Raw genomic sequence first — 18,265 nt, forward strand, 5'->3', positions numbered from 1 at the left:
TGCTCTAATACACCCTATATAAGCTAGAATATGTAGAATGGGGAGAGTGTGGAGAGTTAGGGACAGGCGTGCGGAAGACACCAGGCTGTACGGTCAGTCAGAATCTCCCTCCCCCTCGCAGGCAGACCCTTGCTCTGGACCTGGCCGCACCCAGCCAGACGTGAGCAAAGGGAAGTGACACTGACTGCCCAAGCTTTAAAGACCATTGTGATCCCTCAATAAACACCATTTTCTGCCCACCACGTTGATGTCCTGGAGCATATGGACCGAGTGGCTCGGGGTTAGGGCCGCCGTGCCGGGCTTGAACCAGGTCATCATGCAACACGAGAGGGATGATTCCCCTCCAGTTTTTTTAGTAAAGTTTTCACAATGTTTCCCATTTCCTGTTTCCCTTTAAAACTTAACCAATTTCTGTTGCAGTCAGATATCCTCACTATGGGCTCTGCCTTTAGCTGTGCACATTCCATCTGTGCAAGCAGGCAGAGCTTGGGGTGAGGGCCAGAGGGAATCAGCCCAATTCCTCCCCCAGGCAAGAAGACTCTGACCACACCTGGCCCTGGCAGTGTCAATTTGCATTTCTAAAGCTCCTCTCCTGGCTGTCTGGAACCCCAGCTTCTCTTCCAGAGCAGCCATTGGATGACACATATGTGCCCCCTCACAATCTGCTTTTTTTCTTCCTTAATAACAATATTCTATTAACATTTTATCTGTTCAAGTGTTACCTTTAAAGCTCTTCCAGTTTTGCAAAATCCATCCTAAAGGTGAATATCAAAAAACCCATAGTGAAGTTTTGCCATCACTTAGAGTCACCCACATATATAGACAAAAAATTCCAATGCAAATGGTCAAATGCTGCACGTGGGAGGAAAAGGTGGGATTGTGCAGGAGAAGGAGGAATAACAGGAGGAAGAGGAATGTGAGGAAGAGTAGGGACACAGGAGGAGGAGGAGCAGAAACAGGAAGAAGCACAAGGTTTAACCCCTCCCTGTATCTGCAGCCTCTCCCCAGCCCCAGGAGCAGTGTACCGATCACATGCAGCAGGTGACTGGAGAGGGGGATCTGTGATTTTCACAAGGGTCTATCTTGCTGTTTATGAGCTTTATTGGGATAAATGTTGGTGGTTTGGTTTTTTTTCAGGGGCTGAATCTTTCCTTTTTAGAGGGGGATTTGGCCAGTCTTGCTGTTTGGTGGGTTTTACAAATTTCTTTTTTATCTTGATAGGACAAAGGCTGATAACTACTCTTGTTATTTCTCCTACTAATACAAATGACAGGGGCTACTGATGGTAAATCTTCCTCTTCCGGTTATGACTTCTAGGAGATGCTCCTGTGCTTGCACCCACCTGGGAGCTAGGAGGCAATCTACCTTCCACCCCGCAGGGTCTGGGGAGGGGCTGGTCTCCCCCCCCATTGTGGGGTCTGGGGCATGTCACCCCTGCTCGGCAATCCGGAGGGAGAATCCCTCTTTCCCCTGCCTCAGCTTTGCAGGGACTGGAAGGCAAGCCACCCTTTCCCCTGCCTCAACCCGTAGGGGCTGTGAGAGGGGACATCCCCACCCCCATCTGCACCAACGCTGGAGCCTGCAGAGGGTCTACCCCCCTCCCCGCTCCCACAGCAGCTCAGAGAGCAGGCCCCTTCCTCCCTGCTCCCGTTCCCATGTCAACTCTGAGGGCAGGCATGAGAAACTGGAGAAGGGGAGAGGGCAGAGCTGCTCGGGTGGGAGGGGCAACTGTGGGAACCAAGATTGCAACACATAGGGGCAGAGTTACAGGGTGATGTCATGCAGGGTGGGCACTTGCAGGAGGGAGGGGGGGCAGCCAGGGGCAGGAAGGGTTGGGGGAGGGGAAAGGGTTGAGAGCAGGGATGAGAGGGTAGAAGGGATTATGGGATGAAGACAGGAAGCTCAGGGGTCCCAACATGTGGCTGACACCACTGTAAATCCCCTCCACGTGACTTGTGACTGTCAGGGGATTTGCGACATGGTTGACGCCATCCTGGGCTTTAGCTGCATGGTTCCCATCCTCCTCATTGCTGACCATGTGGCAGCTGCTCTGAGAGGGGGGAATAACTTTCAAAGCCACCAGCAGACTGTTCTTCGGGGAAAACAACTGGGATGTGGGGATATAGGGAAATTTTTCTAACAATTTGTGCAAAATTGTCAGAGCCAGGGTACTGGGGGAGGCTGGAGGACCCAGAACAGCTATGGGCAAGCCGGGTGCTCTGTACTTCCAGGGCTGGTCCGCGGGTCTCTTTTAGTTTAAGGACAGAAAGGCTCAAGGAAAGGACGAGGGGAAGTTGAAATACTTTGCTCCTTTTGTTGTCTGTTGTGGTCTGTCTTAAGTAATTGTTTGCGAATTTGTAAAAATATTGGAATAAATAGGGACACTGTATCATCCCTCTTTTCCACTTTTAATGTTAATAATTCTCCTGTTTTATCCCAGAATGTTACTGACTCTATATTCTGCAGGTTAAAGTCTGAAATCTCTACAGACAACCAGCAAAGTATTTCAATTGTTTTTTAGAAACTATAACATCTTGACCACTCAAGATTTCCCTAAGTCGTGAAAATATTCTCCTTTGCTGAACAGAAAGCTGCGCGCCCATTCTGATGTTTTAAAAGCAATCTGCACAGGCTATCTAATTCTTTCTGCAGTAAAAAAACAAACACATGGAATTTTTCCTCTCCCCCCAACCCCAGGCTGGCAGGAAGAGGCAACGTGGCAGCCTCGCTGCGCTGATGACTCTGCGTTGCCGCAGCTCAGAATGTCAATGGTCTGGCACCGCGCTGGCGCTGCTTGCGGTGCCACAGCTCAAATCAGGCACCGCTTTAAAATGCAGGCGCGTGAAATCACAGCTTTGGTGCTGTTGCCATGGCGCTGCCACTGTGTGGGTCACCGCTGCTGGCTCAGTGTGCTGCGCCATCGCTTCTTGCGGCTACACAGTACATTGCCGGTCAGGGCTGCCTACTCAGCTCAGCATGCACTGCTGCGATCACACGCTGCCGCTTTTCTGAGCTGAGCGCCACCACGAGTCTCACTGTGTCCCCGTGCCTCTGCACACAACTATATGCAACCCGCCCTGCGCTGCTGCTGTGGCCACCATGTGGTCGGGCCGGTTCCCCCCACTGTGCTGCTGCAAGGGCAGCTCGTGCTCAACCCCTGTAACTGGAGGTTTTTCCGGGGTCCCCACCTGCAGCTAGGGTTACTCATTCCTTTTCTGGGGGTCTTGGCCGTGTGGTGCTGCGAAAAAGTACTGCAAAAAAAGCCTTTGTCCAGAACCGACCTGCCTTGGGCAAGGCAGGCTGCCAGTTCGTCCCTCTCAGCAGGAGCTGTGCAAAAAACAGCTCCCTCCTGGCAGGGTAGGTGAGCAGTCCAAAAGGCTTTTAATCCAGTCAATATGTGGGGTCTCACCCCGTGGGAGGCCTTCACAATAGGCACCACCTGTTGAGATCCCCCCCACTCTCTGACCTTTCTTCTGGCTAGCTCTAGGTCAGAGATGGAGGGGATTCAGCATGGACAAAGCAAAAGACCAAAGGAGGCTGCGTTTCCTGGGTAATTCAAGGTTTATTCCTAAATGGGGTCCAGGGAAAAGAGAGGGAGAGCATGGAATGGTGGGAATTTTTCAAACCTCGAATGAGGGGAAACCGAGCTGCAGCCAATGGGGTTGCACCGGTGGGGAGGAGCTAGGGGAGGGCTAAACCAATTTCACAGAACAAACCATTTTTCTCAGTGCAATATAAACCAAATTAGGGAAATACAGCAGCATAGAGTACTGGATGGAAGAAGCAGAAGCAGCAGCAGCAGCAGCAGCAGCAGCCTGGTATATCTTCCAGGTGGTGATGAAGATGGTGGTCTCTCACCCCAGTACAGGGGACTTTATTTGTAAATCATCCAATGAGCTATAAACACGAATCCAAAACCTTCCTTCTAAACCTACCAGAATCTTAGTTTCAGACTACAAAACTAGTGTCATAATTTACGCATATAGTGCTATCTATTCCTGTAAATGCTTCTATCTGGTCTATCTAGAAAATGGAAGAAATGTTCTTAGTATGTTTTCATTATGTCTTTGTACTGGTTTGAAAGCAAAACCAGTGGGAGACTCCCAAGTCAGAAAAACAATTTAATAGGAAAAAGAAAAAAAAAAAATACATAAGTTGCCTTGTTGAAGTAGTGATCTGTAGAAAGGTCTGGTAGCTCTTGTCCTCTGGAAACCAGTGGGTAAGGGCTGCCTTGGTGTTCCAAATCTTAGTTTTTATCTAAGTAGAAATAGCTTGGCTCCTCCCCCTGGGTGGAGCAACTCACAATGGGATGATGTAGTTTTATCAGTCACGCAGTGGGACTCAATGGTCCATTAACAGAAGATACCTTCCTGGAGGAAGGATGGGTTGTAGAAAGGATAAAGAACACTGCCTCACCAGGTTTTTAACTGATGGCCCATTAGTACAGGATATCCCCCATGGAGGTAAGGAACATCGCCCAATTTGGTTTCCACAGTTCATGAAGATGGTGATAGAATACATACTTTTGGACACATTTTTATATTACAACCTAGGGCAGCCTGGGGCTAAGTTTCTGAACTATTAACTAGATTTTAGGGCTTTTAACTCTCTTAAGACATTTATAGTATATTCTTACTTAAAACTAAAACTTCTACTTCATATCTATGTGATGTAATAATATCCCTACTTACTTAAAACTAAAACTTACACTTCATATACACTACACATCATGTCTGTGTGGCCTAATACATTTTACTTTCTCTATAAGTTTTAATTCAATCCTTGCGTTCTCCTCTCTTTCTGCAGGACTCACAGAGGCTTCTATTTTACACACTCTAACAGGCACTGACACTGGAGTGGGGCCCCACAGGGAAGGACGTGGGGAGCCCATATTAGGGAAAATCCTGCTGCTTTCAGCCAGTTTTATGGGGTTATAAATGGCTTTGGGGGATTTCCCGGTTAGTTTATGGGTGGAGGTGACCCCTTTTTTGGGACAATCCTGATGCTTTCTGCCAGTTTCTAGGGTTCTAAATGGCTTGTGGTGGACTCACTTCTGTGGGTTCTGATGCCACCTGCCCATGCTTTGAACTGGTCCGGACTGGTGCTCCCAGTGCTGCATGGGGTGGGGCAGGAGGGACCCCCCCCATGGCACAGCATGCCTGCTCAGGGCTGGTGGCACCACCCAGTGCTGGGGATGGGGCATGTCGGGGAGCTGGGGCTGTACTGGTGGTACTTGTGGTGCTGGGAGCTCACCTGTCTGAGGGCCAAGAGGGACTTGGGTGAATGTGTGAGCTCCCCCCAGGGACCCGCAGCCCGGTGTCACTCTGTCCCCGAATGGCTGCTCCCAGTATTCCCAATAAAGCTTTCCAGTTTGTCTGGTCTTGTTGTTGGGGGCCAGTGGGGAATGAGTTGGAGGGACCCCACGGGGAAACCATGATCAGAGGGGGGCAGAATGGGCTCCGGCACAGATTGGGAATGGGGACCCCCAGGAAAGGTCGTGTCTGCCCATTCTCACCCTGCTCTAGGGGACCTTGGGAGGAACCTGAACCCCAACACGGCACCACAACCACCCCAAAGGTGCTGGCAAACCCCCTAAGCCTCCAAGGGAATTTGAGGAGGGGGCACATGGGGGGGTGCCCAGGCCTGGCCAAGAGCCCAGTGCTGCCCCAGCCAAACCTGCCCTGGGGTTCCATCCCACCTCCTTCCATGGGATGAGACATTATTAGTAAAATGAAAGGGACAAGGGTGGGTGCTAGACTCAGGTGGAGCAAGAGAAGGGATGGAGGATGAGGAGGGGGGCAAAGGAAGGAGCAGAAGGGCCAGAAAGAATAGGAAGAAGAGGCAGGACTAGAAAGGAGGAGGAGTGGGACACCTACCAATGCAATTTGGGAGTCCCAGTCCCCTCCCCCACTCCTTGGAGGTCCCAGCTCCTCTTTTCCCCCACTCTTCCACCACTTCTCTGGTGCCTCCCAATCCACCACCTCTGTCCCACATGCTTTGTTTTGGGGGTTCCAGGCCCCTCCTGCTCACTCTGGGGGTCCAATCCTCCCTTTCCCTCAATTCAGGCACCTCATTGCCACTTTTTTCTGGGAGGAAGGCCTGAGAATTGGGATTTTGAGATGCAGTTTTGGAATGGGACAGTTCTGTCTGGCTTTCCCCTCCCTGTTGGGGCCTCTCAGCTGCCCCTGACACCCTGGGAGTGCTGGGATTTCCTTCCTGGGGACAAGGGCATTCATTCCCTTCTAGGAGCCCAATGCCTGGCTGGGACTCCAGGGCAGGGGGTCCTTGAGCAGCTGCCCCAAAACCTCCGCCAGGGTCTCCCAACGCAGCTGGAGCCGCTCGACCTGGGGTCCCCAAAGCCCTCAGCAAGCCCCAAGTGTCTCCCAGGAACCCTCAACTCCCTCAAACCCAGCATCCCCCTCAGCCCATGGATGTTCCCCCCATGACACCGGCCGTGGCCATGTCCCCACATGTCACTGGCCATGTCCCACCATGTCCTCACCTGTGGCTGTGTCCCCACCATGTTTCCATTCCTGTCATTGTCCCTCACATCTCCATTCATGCCCATGTCCTTCACATTCCCACGAATGGCCATGTCCCCGTCCATGTCCATGTGTCCCCATAACCCCCTCCCTGTGTCCCACCAGGTTGATGTCCCCCCATGTCCCCACCCATGTCTCAGTTCAGTGTCTTTAATTTTATCCCAGTGTTGGATGTTTTAAAGGGATGAAGAAAAATGAAAAGCAAATCACGTCCAGAAGAAAAGGATTTCTGTGTCTGTGCCAGCTGTCCACATGCTTGGGGGGGAGGGAAGAAGATTTTTTGAATGGGTTCCACCTCACTGTCTCCAAAATCTTGGTCTTTCCCCAGTCTGTCACCATTTTCCTGTGGAAGACAACATTTAGTAAAATCAAAATGGTGCAATCACTGAGGCTGGAAAAGACCTCCAAGAACATTCAGTATTCCTGGATGCCACCAGAAGACAGGACTGAACACAGAAGATTTTCTGGGGTTGAAAGTCAACAAATCCACTCTACACAAGAAATTCCCAATGTTGGTTTGCATCCCAATGGATGTTCCCGCCCCTGCCTTCATCGAGGTGCCCACAGGGAGACAGGATGATATAGAGCCCCCCCAGCCAGGAGTCTTCCCAACAGGGATCACCAGGGACACGGATCACCAGGGTTCTGCCCAACAGGGGTCACTGGGGATCATCCAACACCGATCCTCCCATGGGGGATGGAGCTGGAGCAGAGCACGAAGCTCTTCCCACACTCGGGGCACTCACAGGGTTTTCCTTAGTGGAGCCTCCGTTGGTGTCGGGTCAAGTGAGAACTGCTGAAGAAGCTCTTCCCGCACTCCCCACACCCATAGGGCCTCTCACCGCTGTGGATGCGCCGGTGGGCAGTGAGATGGGAGTTGCGTTTGAATCCCTTCCCGCAGTCGGGGCAGCGGAAGGGCCTCTCGTCTGTGTGAATCCGCTCATGTTTGAGGCAATCGGAGCTGGTCTGAAACCTCTTCCCACACACAGGACACTCGTAGGGCCTCTCCCCAGTGTGGATGCACTGGTGTTTTCTCAGGGTGGAGCTGTCCTGAAAGCTCTTCCCACATTCCAAGCAGGTGTAGGGCCGTTCCCCTGTGTGGATCACCTGGTGCCGCATCAGATCAGATATTGTCCTGAAACTCTTCCCACATTTCCCACACTTGTAGGGACGTTCCCCAGTGTGAATCATCTGGTGTTGGCTCAGGCTGGAGCTCCAGCTGAAGCTCTTCCCACATTCCTCACATTCGTAGGGCCGTTCCCTAGTATGGATCATCTGGTGCTGGCTCAGATTTGAGCTACGGCTGAATCCCTTCCCACATTTCCCACACTCATAGGGCTTCTCCCCAGTGTGGATCCTCTGGTGCTCAATCAGATGGGAGCTCCATCTGAAACCCTTCCCACATTCCAAGCACTTGTGGGGCTTCTCCCCTCCATGAGGCTTCTCCACCAGCTCTGAGCTCCGCCTGGATCTCTGGCTGCTTTCCTCGCTCAGGGAGGGTCTTTCCTCCTCACAGCTCCTTGGGCTGGGTTTGCAGCCCTTCCTTATGAAGGATCTCTGGGGCTTTTGTTCGTCCTCCATCCACCCATGCCTTAGGAATGAAAATTCCTGGTATAGGGAAAAAACAAGAGGAGAGCACCTTAGGCTGGGGGGTTCCTCCTTGACAAAGTTCATCTCAGGAAATCATTGGGCATCTTGTGTCTGTAAGAACCACCAAAACACCAACATACAGCCCAAAACTCTTCCAAACATCAAGACACAGACGAAAAACCCTGCAAACAGAGAGATTTAGCCAGCATCCCTTCCAAAACACAAAGATTCAGACCCCACAAAAAGCAAAGCACCAATATTTAGCCCAATAAAGATCAGAAACACCAAAATTTATGTCTGTGACAATCGTAGATCCCCCTCCCCTGTAACCTGCTGCATCTGGGGGAGGCAACGCTCCTGGGACAGCAGGGGAGAGGCTACAAATACAGGGAGGGGTGCAATAGTGTGCTGCTTTCCGTTTCTGCTCCTCCTACTCTGCCTGTATCTCTCCTCTTCCTCCTACTCCTCCACAATCCCACCTTCTCCTCCCACGTGCATAGTTTCATCAGTTTCTTCTTCAACCCTGCTTCTCCTTCCCTTGTCCTGCTGCCCCCAGGCCCAGCACCCACTGCCAGCTCCCTCTTCTGCCCAAACCCACAGAATCCCAGTGCAGGGGCAGGGATGGAGCTGGGGCAGCTCGGGCTGGGCCAACGCTGGGCTCTTGGATGCTCCAGCCCACACTTGGTCCCCACTGCAGCCGCTCCCGCCACGACAGCGCGGGGGGGCTTGGCCTGGGCGCTGCCCCCTCCCACCTCTTCAAATTCCCCTCGCAGGGGGTGCTGGGGCCTGGGGAGGGGGGGCGGGGGGCAGGTGGGGAACGCTGGGAGCTGAGGCTCTGCCTGGATCCCCATGGAAGGAAGAACTGGAAAGTGTCTTTACAAACAGATGCTGGGAATCCGCTTGGAGATAGGGCCAGGGACGTGTACTAGCAGAAGCCATCGGGTTCAGAAAATGTTATTAATGGACCACACAGACTGCTGCTCAGCCACGGTCCTGCTAAATTCATGAAATTCCAGAAGAAGAACAACAAAGAATTAACAGAGCCATGAATATCGTTAGCTATACAAAAGTAGGGTGCATATCAATGTGGGATGCCATCAGTGCATTGGGAACTCTGCACCTCTGTCCTGGTTTAGGACAAATTAGGGGAAAATCTCCAAAAGGAGCCCCCCAGAGAACAAACCCCCACAACTCCTCCCCCCACCACCGGGTTCGGGAAGAATTTCCTCAGAGGAAAAGGGGAAAAAACCTGTTTATTTAGCAAACACACAAGGAAAAAACACTCCCCAACACAAGAAAAAACAGCCACAGATGACAAAAGAAACTCTTTCACCAGTCTGAAAGGATGTACAGACTCAGAACGTCTCAGGCACCGGGGAGGGCAGAACACGTAATGCTTGTCACAAACAGGCAGACTCTGGGGGTTCCTTGATGTTTCCAGGTCAGGTCCGGAGCAGGTTCGGGTGCTATTCCTAGCTAAACTAACTAATAAGAAAAAAACCAAAGCTAAGCAGCGAGCGGCAGTGAAGCAGCTAGCAGCCAGCAGCAGCAGCTAACAGCGAGCAGCCGATGGGGGAGGGGCGCCAACTAACTAGACAAAACAAATCTTCACTTTCAGAGTCAATTCTGAAAGCACCGAACATAATTCTAGGCATGAACACCACACACACAACTGGGGATACAAAGCATTCTAATGTCACCCCAGGACACTGACAAAATACAATTGCATAGTTTTCTAAAATACCTACTTCTTACCACTCCTGTTTATAATGTTTAAAACTAATTAAAGGTCTGTTTTAAAATATAACAGAAAATTTTTGCCTAAAGTCTCAACCCTAGCCACGTTGAGATTTTTACTAAGCAAAAGGAAATGTTTTCCATCAAAGCCTTCTCAGTGTGTTTCAAAGGTGGCCAGATTGAAATTTGACTGACGTGATAATTGATAAAACATTTGTGTTAATCATAAAAGTATTGGGGTTTGTATAAATCAGAATACTTAGGTCTGAAATGAAGCATGACACTAAAGAAAGGAAAATATATGATTAATAATTCTGTTTAACTAACAGTTTGCAAAACAAGGCTTTCATACAGCCCAGTAGATTCTGCAAAATCAGATTTCCTGCCTTTGTGTAATCAAGTGCCGCCATAGACCAGACTTCCTGACTTCTGCCATTTCTTATGTACCAAGACCAGATGGTTATCTATGGGACTTGACAAATTCTTTAGAGATTTCACGTCGTCCAGAGATCCCACAAACCACCACTGCTTCCTAGAATTATGACTTCAAAATAATAACAATTATTAATGACTACAAAGAAACCATGCTATAAAAGCGAGCTGCAAACCAAAATTTGGTGGAGCATGGAGTGGGCAGTGGCCCCCATTCACCCCCAGTGCGCTGCTTGCTGTATCTATATAAAATAAAGCAATATAAATTTTGCTGAATATCGAGACTTTTGTTTCTCATTTATAATAATTTTGGTGCCGAGACCCGAGATGTCTTTGGAGCCCTGAGAGGCACTGCGATTTTGGGGAGGCATCCCACTTATGTGGCCCCGGTTCGTCTGTGGTTCTCGGGACCCAACGACATACCTCACGAAAAAGACTGAGCAAGGAAGGAGCTCCCTGGAAGATTGTGGCAAAATCACCTGTAATTCTTGTGCACAAAGACCCAGACAGGAGCATGGAAGCTGTAAGTAATTGTCTGGTTTGGTGGGGATGACTGTGTGCTTGCCTGAATGAGACGTGGATTTTGCCATGAAGTGAGAGCAGAGTCCTTCTATCCGTGGTTCCGGTATCCTGTGAGGGACAAAGTGAGTGAGGGGAGGCTGCTTTTCCCATCCCAGTCCAGGTAGAAGCTAGGTTCTTCTCCCAATCCCAGCCCAGGCAGAGGTGGGAACCAGGGTGGGGGGGAAAGGAGAGAGCAACACACGAGTCACAGAGGGAAGAGGGAAAGCTGCTTTTCCCATCCCAGCCCAGGTAGAGGCAAAACTTCCCATCCTGACCCAAGCAGACACAGGATCCAGGCGGAACACAAGGGGAGCACAAACACCTCAAGACAGTCCCTTGAAGTAAAAATAGATTTTAAGTCCAAATGACTCACAAAAGGGTCCAAGTTCCTGTCGTCCACAAAGAAATAAAATAGAATGAATGTGAATGAATGAATGTATTTTTTTATTATTAATTATATTATAATTAATAGAATATATATAATAATAATATAATAAAAATTATATAATTAAATTGCTAGTTTAAAGTTTGACTTTACTTTCTGAGAAGGTAGATTGTATTGTTAGAAAAGTTTTCTGTGCTGTGGGGAGGATATGTGATATTCAAATTACCAAAGAAACTAGTGAAAAGGAGGCAAAGGCCAGATATAAATTAACAGGCAGATATTTCCCAGGAGGCTTAAATTTGCCAGCCCTTAAATTGATTTGTAAATTCAGAAAAAAACAAGTAATGCAGAGAACGGGGAATATGCCATGTGTTGGGAAGGAAACACAGAACTCCTAAGGGTAAAAGGTTTTAAAATATCAGAACACCCAGACACAGAACAAGAAAAGAAAAAAAAAACCAAACAAACAGAAAGGGCTGAGACCCTCTAAAAATATTGCTTACCCTGTTAGCATTGGGTTTCCCCAGTCCCAGAACCAAACCTCCTCCCCAGCCGCAATCCCAGGTGCCGCGGCTTTTTCGCCAATTGCTCTGGCCGTGGCCCTGGCTGCCCAGTCGCCCGGGCTGCGCTGGCCTCCCCGCCTGTGCTGGCACAGCCCGTGCCGATTCCCCTGCCCAATCCCCAATCCCTATCCAGCACCTTGGGATGCGTGTGCCCATCCATGCAATGATCTAACAAAAAGCTCTTTGGCGGTTCTGGCACCGTGCCCCACCCCTGACACCTCTATTTTGGAGGATCAAATCTCGATCTCTCTCTAAATATTCATGTTTTAGTGATGAGGAGAGGGACTGAAGGCTTAAAACAGTCGAGATACCAAGAGCAAGCTAAAGATGCCTGTTTCTGCTGTGAAAAAAAGTGTTAAGATTTATAGTAAATAAAAGGATAAAAAGACCTTGTATTACAAAAAGATGTAAGGTGTGTAATAACAATGGCAAAAAAAAAAAAAAAGAATTCAAAGTTTCTATCATTAAAAGTGTAACAATTAAGAATGAAACAAAAGTGTAAAAAAGAAATATCTTGCTGGCTCCTAAAGTAAGTAAAAACGTATTTGGTTTTATTCATAGTATTAAACCATCTGACTTACTAAGTGAAAACTGTGGAATGTGTACAAGCTAAGAAAAAAAATAATAATGTAGTGCTTATTGCCATTATACACAAGGTAATAAAAAGTATAAATGCTAGATGTAAAAAATTATGTGTGCAAACAGTTAAAGAGCTGGGATCAAACTTCTAGAAAAGAAATAATTCTTTACAGCCTGTCAGTTCTAAGAAATACACCATAATTCAAGTAAAGATCAAATGTGTGTGTGTATAGTTGTGTTTCTCAAATGCTGGAATCCTAACTGCCCAGTCAGGACCCGGAATATGCTGCACATCGTAAATCATAAAAATCACAAGAGAACAGAATGCACTGAGTTGGAAGGGACACATCAAAGTTAAGTCAAACTTGTATCTCTGTACAGGACACCCCAACATTCCCACCACATGCTGAAGGAATTGTGCAAACTTCTTAAACTCTGCCAGGCTTGGTGCTGTGACCATTTCCCTAAGGAGCCTGTTCAGTGTCCAACTACCCTCTGGGTAGAAAACGTTTTCCTGATTTCCAACCTAACCTCTCCTGAGGTTTTAACCTCTTTCAGCTTTATGACTAAAACAGTCCTGGCTTTTGTGCAAGGTTTGCAATAATTTGTTAAGTATTCTGGAGTGCAACACCACAGATAAAAGTAAATAAAGGTGCTGTGCCATGTGTTCTAAGGACACCCTCCCTGAGCAGGGAGATAAGACCAAATAACCCACTGTGGTTCCTTCCAACCTGCCACATTCTGAAATTCTCTGATTCCTTGAAATGTTTTAATGTTTACAAAGGAGTGTGTGTAGAGCACAGTAGCATCTAGTGCCCTGTAAGCACATCAAACTGACTTGGCTTATCCTGAAAACCAAATTAATGCAATAAAAAAGAAAATGCTGAAACAAAAGTCAGCAGCAGCTGTCCCAAGTGAGGCTGCATGGAATAAACCGTTATAAGAAGAATTCTGAAAAAAAACAGCAGTTAAAACTAAGAAAGTTCTCTGAAATGTCTTGCTATTGGCAGTGTGTAAGAAAATAAGAAATAGGAGATGCTGTATTAGCATAACACACCTGCTACATATAAACTGTGATGGCTAATTTAAAAGAAAGCCGCTTCAGCAGCTTTTGTACGGTAGTTAAAATTTCAAAAAATTAGTGATGTTAAATTCTCATTTTTAGTGTTTATGTGTATTTATCTACTATTTCAAATTTCTTTAGCCTCAGTGCTTGGGCAGCCTGCCTGTTACATATACAAACAAAAGCACCAGCAGCTGACTTTAAGCTTTTGCATCTGAGTAAAGATACTTCCTCTTCAAACAAGAAGATTAGAATTGTTTCAGTCAGAAAGTTCTCATATTCTGGCCTTAACCTGTAACTTATATAATAATTCTGCTTTGAAAATGGGAAATTCTAGTGCCTGTTGAATGGAAAATACCTAAGAAAGAGTAAAAATCTACAGCTGAGAATTATCAAAGATAATTTACCTGAAAATTAGCAAAAAGTGTATCCATATTGTACTGAGTCGTGATGGTGTCATTCCTATGGTGAGTATCTCCTATTTGCATTATGTGTCCAAGGTAAAAGAAATTAATGTAAGGAAACTGTTAAGGTACTTAAAACCCTATCAGCACAAAGAAAAAAAAAAAAAAAAAAAAAAAAAAAAAAAAAAAAAAATTGAAACTGATGATCATAACTGGTGGGAGTTATTTGAGAACAGAACATGAAAAAAAAGAGGAAGCCAAAGCAGAGGTACTGGCAAAAGAGTGCCAGAAAGGGTTGGGTATACCATGCTGTTACTGCTGTATCTCATTCTAGAATGTTAAAGCTAAAGGCTGAGACAAAACTAAGAAACTATACCAAAAGAGGAAGACAAAGTGGGAGATCCCAGGACATACTCCCTGCTGCCGAGAAGATTAAACAAGCCTCAGCTATTGGTAGCAACCCCATACGCCTTGAGGGAGGCAGAGGGATGAAAATAATCATCGGAGTCATCCTATTGCTAATTACGATAAAAAGAAACAGTGCTAATGCTTATTCCAAGTGTTACCAGGCAATTAGATATGGCAGACCATGGTATCCACCCCTGCCTTCCACACACATCAATTGGACCTGCTATAATAAGCACAACTTAGAAAACAGCACTGTTATGGGAAAAAGTTACTGAGTAGCCACCAATTTGGGAAAAGGAGGGTGGGCTCCATCAGCATAGCGAAGATGTCCAGTAGGAGAAGAACACCTCTGCTTCACAAAAGAAGGTATGTGGGGATATTCAGATCAGGGAGGAGTGCAAGATCACTACAAGGATGAATTGATAAAGAATATTACTAAAGTGTTCAAGGGTAAAAGAACAAACCGTGAGGGAAGTTCTAATGTGTACGAGAAATTGAAACACAACTCAGTGAACGGGACTTATCCATCTCAGGAAAGAATATATTTGTGGAATTACTGAACGAAATTACTACTGAATTACTTACTGAAATTACTGCTGAACTGACTTAACTCACTGTTGGATCTGTGGAGAAATGCAGATGACTGAACAATGGCCACAGAGACGGGAGGGATTAGACCCAGAGCAGTTATTGGAATCAAATGGAAATATTGAGGGGAGTCAACAGACCCGAAGGGTGAGTTCTAAATCATGAGGTAATAGGAGAAGTATGTATAACACATCAGGGAACTAACTTTACCCAATATGTGGGGCACATCCCCTCTATGACTATCCTGATTACAAATACATGCAGTCAGTCTTTGTGGCCCGAAGCTCCAAAAGGATATTGGGGAAAATCAAGTAAGGTTAATTGTATAAAGAACAATTTTACAGGACTATGCTGGTATAGTAAGAATAGAGCCAACCCATACGAAGAAGTATAAAGTGTAAGAATCTATTGGCAACAACCTAAATCAGTTAAACTAAGCTGGAAAGCCCCAGACAAAATATTTTGGATCTGCGGGAAAACAGCTTATAATACCCTACCAGAAAGATGGAGAGGGACATGTACTCTAGGGATTATCCAGCCTGCGTTTTTTACAATACCGAAAGAAAAAGGTAATAGAGTGTTAGGAATTCCCTCGTATAAAATTTGTATCAAAACAAAAGCAGCCCCGCCACAAGGGGAACACAAATCTCAAAGGATAATGAATGGCCCCCAGAACGAATTATCAAGTACTATGGACCAGACCTGGGTTCAAGATGGGAGCTGGGGCTAACACATTCCAATCTATCTGCTAAATAGAATTATCAGACTACAAGCTGTAAGAGAAATTACTTCCAATTGAACAGCCTGAGCAATGGAATTCATAGCTAAACAACTTACCCAAGCTAAAGCAGCAGTATACGAAAATCAACCTAGACTATCTATTAGCTGAAGAAGGAAAAATGTGTAGGAAGTTCAATAATTCTGAATGCTGCTTAGAAATTGATAATAATGGTGAAGTAATTACTAAAATTGCGGAAGAAATTAAACAAACAGCCCATGTACCTATACAAAACTGGAACTCAGTGCTTAATAATGATTAGTGGAATAACCTAATAGGGAGAGCATAGTGAAAAAAACTAAGTTTAATGTTAACGTGTGCATTATTAGTACTGTTCATCCCTTGTCTTGTTCCATGGTCTATTCGACTAATCCAATCAGTGGTTCAAGGAATGCAAGTTGCTACAATACCAATGGATCCTGAGTAGACAACAAACTAATGGCAGTGAATGAATTAAATCTAGTACAGGAAGTACTGAAAAAATTTGAAGCCCAAACACAAATCAATGGGATAAAAAAAAAAGTGGAGAAATTGTGATAATTGATAAAAGATTGGTATTAATCATAAAAGTATTGAGATTTGTACAAACCAGAATACTAAGGTCGGAAGCGAAGCATAGACACTAGATAGAAAAAAAACAAAAAACAACTAAATCATTCTGTTTCAAATCCCCTGGTTATGAATATTACATTTTCTAAGTAAGTTGTACCTACTACCAGTTTGCAAAACAAAACTTTCCAATAGTCTGATAGATTTTGCAAGCTCAGAATTCCTGCCTTTGTTTGATCAATGCTGCCTACAAAGGCCAGACTTTCCGATTTTTGCCGGTTTTATCTACCAAAACCAGACGGTTATCTATGAGCCCAACTATCACCCACACACTTTACAGATGTTTATTCGACCACCACTGCTTACCTGGCAAAATTATGACAGAAAAAAATCCAAAAATTATTGACTACACCGAGAGACCATACAATAAAAAGAGGCTGCAAACCAAGGTTCAATGGAGCGTGGAGTGGGCAGTGATCCCTCACGTTGCCCAGCGCTGATTGCTCCATCTATACAATAAAAAGCAATCTAAATTTTAATGAATACCGGGACTTTTTGTTTCTCATTTTTAACACCTGCGATTGTCGCGCTCTCATTTGTCTGATAAATTAAATTAATTTCCCAAAGTCAAGTGTTGTGCCCGTGATCAACTGTCCCGACACTTACCTAGACCATCCAACTTTTCCTTATGTGTTCTGTTCCCTGCCCAGGGTGAGGAGAGAAGTGACAGAGAGATTTTGACCTCTCACAGGCATCCTTTGCTCCGGCCAGGGCTCCTGCCGGGGCTCCACGTGGGTCCCGGCTCCATCCCGGACTCACCCCCAGCTCCCACCGCTCTCAGCTTCTGCTCACCCCGAGCTCCCGGCGGTTCAGGGCAGCAGCGGTTCCTTGGCCCGATGCCCGGGCCAGGCCCACGCGGGAGCCGCTCCTCAGGCGAGGTTTCCGAGAAATGGCGGAGCTCGGGGAAAGGAAGGGAAGTCTGCTGCCGTGTGCAGAGCCCGCCCCTCACTGCTATTTGCTGATTCTGCTGTCACTCCTCGGTTTCGCGCGCTGACTGGGCAGAGGGGAGACAAGCCCGGTCCTGGTGCCGCGCCCATGGCGATCGTGCCGCAGCAAAGGCGCCATTTCAAGAATGGCGGTGCGGGCCCGGGAGCGGCACCGATCGGAGCCCGGTGAGTTGCTGCTTCGGCAGCGGCTCCTGCCGAGGCCCCGGCGGGAAGGAGACCGCGGGCGGGCGCTCCCGCAGCGCACTCGGCCTAGGGGCAATAAGGGCCGGGAACGGCACAAGGAACCCGCCAGAGGCCCCTGCCGCCCCTTCCGTCCGCAGCGAGCCACGAGCCCCCGCAGAACCAAACTCGGCTCCCACCTGCGCTGGGGCCGCCTCCGAGCTCCGCTGCCGCCTCTCAGGGCTCCCGCCACTGCCGCCGCTCCCGGGTCTGCAGAGAAACTCCGAAAATGGCACCTTTGGCCCCGAGGCCGGGCTTGTCTCCGCTCTGCCCAATAAGCGCGCGAGAACGAGGAGTGACGGCAGAAACACCCAATCGCAGCGAGAGGCGGGCTCTGCATACAGCGCGGTCTCCCCTCCCTTTCCCCGAGCTCCGCCATTTCTCGGAATCCTCGCCTGAGGAGGGGCTCCCGCACTGGGCCCGGCCCGGACATCGGGCCAAGGAACCGCTGCTGCCCTGAACCGCCGGGAGCTCGGGGTGAGCAGAAGCTGAGAGCGGTGGGAGCTGGGGGTGAGTCCGGGATGGAGCCGGGACCCTCGTGGAGCCCCGGCAGGAGATGGAGGCGGCACGGGATGTTTGAGAGAGGCCCCGGGGCTGTGCGGGAAAATTCACGTGGCCAGAAGTTAGTGTGCACAAAGGAGACAGAGGAATCCTTTAACAGTGACTTTATTCATGAACAGAGGGAGAGGCCATGTGGCATTTGCCATGCGGTCTCTAAAACGCAGCCTCCTTTTTATCCTCATTTTCAGGGCTCCATCTCCCTCTCCCCTTTCCCCACTGGCTGAGGAACTTGGAAGGTTCAGACTTCCCGATCCGCTTGCTGCATGCCCTCCTTAATAAGCACCCCTCCTTTGGTATAA

The 18,265-nt window shown here is 47.8% G+C and overlaps 1 pseudogene; it reads right to left on the reverse strand.

Annotated features, from left to right (window-relative positions):
- The window catches only part of LOC130258910 (zinc finger protein 721-like), a 415,188-nt pseudogene that overhangs the window by 353,516 nt on the left and 43,407 nt on the right, over positions 1 to 18,265 (reverse strand).

This window comes from Oenanthe melanoleuca, chromosome 13 (assembly GCF_029582105.1).
Source record: "Oenanthe melanoleuca isolate GR-GAL-2019-014 chromosome 13, OMel1.0, whole genome shotgun sequence".
Classification (NCBI taxonomy): domain Eukaryota; kingdom Metazoa; phylum Chordata; class Aves; order Passeriformes; family Muscicapidae; genus Oenanthe; species Oenanthe melanoleuca.